The sequence below is a fragment of the Micromys minutus genome, assembly GCF_963924665.1.
Source record: "Micromys minutus genome assembly, chromosome: 32".
Taxonomy (NCBI): Eukaryota; Metazoa; Chordata; class Mammalia; order Rodentia; family Muridae; genus Micromys; species Micromys minutus.
This window is the reverse complement of record NC_137967.1, coordinates 25,939,110-25,941,494: the sequence shown is the minus strand read 5'-3', so window position 1 is coordinate 25,941,494 and position 2,385 is coordinate 25,939,110. Positions and strand designations below refer to the sequence as shown.

The 2,385-nt window shown below is 42.0% G+C and overlaps 1 protein-coding gene across 1 annotated transcript in view; it reads right to left on the bottom strand.

The window, feature by feature from the left end:
• LOC308413570 (uncharacterized protein) overlaps positions 1 to 2,015 on the bottom strand; it is a 46,565-nt gene extending 44,550 nt beyond the window's left edge. The window contains exon 1 of the mRNA XM_080908611.1: positions 1,935 to 2,015. The gene's annotated coding sequence lies outside the window, so the exon portion shown is untranslated. The remainder of the gene's footprint in view (positions 1 to 1,934) is intronic.
• Between the last annotated feature and the right edge of the window lie 370 nt (positions 2,016 to 2,385).

The following is a 2,385-nucleotide window of genomic DNA, read 5'->3' as shown; positions in this document are numbered from 1 at the left end:
GCAATCCCCATCAAAATTCCAACCCAATTCTACATAGAGTTAGAAAGAGCAATTTGCAAATTCATTTGGAATGATAAAAACCCAGGTTATTGAATACAATTCTCAACAATAAAAGAACTTCTGGGGAATCACAATCCTCAAACTGAAGCTGTATTACAAATTAATTGTGATAAACAAGAAGTGTATAGTATTGGTGGGAAAATGGAGAGGTAGTCCAATGGAATAAAATTGAAGACCTAAAATTGAACCCACACACGTATGATCTCTTGATAAAACCATCTAGTTTTTTTTTGATTTTTAATACATTTTAAGGAAATGATGCTGATTACAAAATGTTAAAAATTATATTAGTGCAAATCTTGCACAGTTTATAGGAAGACAGCCAACAGCAGGTATCAGTGGAACAGTAATACAGACAGTTTAATGCCTTGCAGAGATACTAAACAAATCTCATCAAATTCTGGCTGGCATTATTTTAGGAAGCCTAGAAATTAACCATAAAAGTCAAGAGAACTTAGAGAAACTACAAAATGCTCCAAAGCTCTGAGAGCAGAAAAACTAAGCGGCAACAATTGTTCTTACTGATCGATACATTAAAAGTATTAAAATGAAAATATTTAATATTGGTAAAAAGATATCATCAGTGATGTGAGTGGGAGGTGAAAAGCATCCCTGACATACAAACCTATTAAATTACATTTGCCTCTGTGTATGAATTCTCACATAGAGAGTCCTCTGGAAACTACAACAGGTATTATTATGTTACTCTCAATGCAATTTTCTAGAAACATTTGGAAGGAAATAGAATCTGGCCAAATGAATCTCATGTCCTTTTTTACTGTCACTTGAGCCTCTGCCCATCCCTTCCTCAGTCCCTCTACCATCCTGGATCCTTTGCTACCTTTTCCTCTCTTCACCATCCAGAGCTCTCAGACTCTCAGGTGAGCAGGACGACCTGAGGAGTGGGCTCTGCATGTGGGAAAGTCTCCAGAAAGGACCCAGAACTTGTCCTGGAACAAAAGTAAATGATGGTCCAAAGGATAAACACGAAGGAGAGAGAAAATATCAAAGATAGCATTGTCCCTTTTCCACTAAGCACATAGGCTCAGACAGCACTGAATGTTAACCAACGCTAAAATAAAAAAAAAAAAAAAAAAACAACTGTTTGGCAACATGTATGCGGGCAGAGTGCATTCCTTCAACCAAGGAGAGAATTTTCTTATACAGGAGAGTGATCATAATTATATAGAAGATGCTTTGTAAAAACTTTATCTTAAAGTTTTATCTACAGCAGGGTTTCAAATTAAACACATACTGTGGTCTGATGCACTCACGCTGCAATACTGGGCTTGCCTGGATCTAAGGAGTAACATAAGAACTCAGCATATGAAGACATTTCTGAATGCTTTACTTACATCCTAAGCTGCATACAACTCAAATGCAAAATTCATGGCCACTTAGTGAATATTAGTGCTTACAGGCATAACAGTAGCACTCCATAAAGTATATTCTCTGCTTCAATAAATCTGCACTGGTTCCTCGCATAATATTATTACAAAGCTTTATGGTGATGCCTATTGGCCAGGTCCAAAGACATTCTCTCGAATAAGCAAGTGAGTAGTAAAACGAGACAGTGAGGAAGTAAGAATGAATTCACTTTCCATGATCTTTGTAATTGATAAATTAGGAAACAAGAGATCATGCGACTGCTTTTTTTTTTTTTTTTTTTTTTTTTAGCTACTTTATGACTGAAATTTCTGGGAACTGTGGGATAAATGACAAAACAAAACAAAACACGATAAACTTCACAGGATCTCAACTTCCCGACAGCGGCGAGACGCGCACAACGGAACCGTGAGAGCAGCGTCCTCAGGAGCAGCTGCGGAAATCACGCCCCGCCCCCTCCGCGTCCCCAGCCCCGCAGCCCCTCTGACCTGGGAGGTTGCAGGGCGACCAGGCTGCACTGGCCGCCACAGTGCGGGTGACTGCAGACTCTAGGGGGCCCGGGATCAGGGATCAGCATCTGTGGAGATTTTCCGGGATCCAGAGAGAACTGGGAGGCGGAAACCGGAAGGCAGCAAGGCGATTGGTGCAAGTTCCTGTCACTCTGGCTGGCTCCTGCCTGCTGCTCTCCTAGACCCGCCCACTGAACCGTGGTTATGGTCACGTGGTTCCGATAGCCACTTTCCCGGCCAGAGCTTTCTCCTTAATTACTTCTGTGGACTCCTCCCTGCTCTTTTTCCTGTCAGTGGATAGTCCTGCCAGTATCCCTGCCCCTGTGACTTGTTCCCTCGCTCTCAGTCTTAGGCTTCCTGCCACACAGCTCCAGCTGACAGGCTGCCCTGCACCTGCTCTGCACAACCTCCCTAAGTGATTTCTCACAGC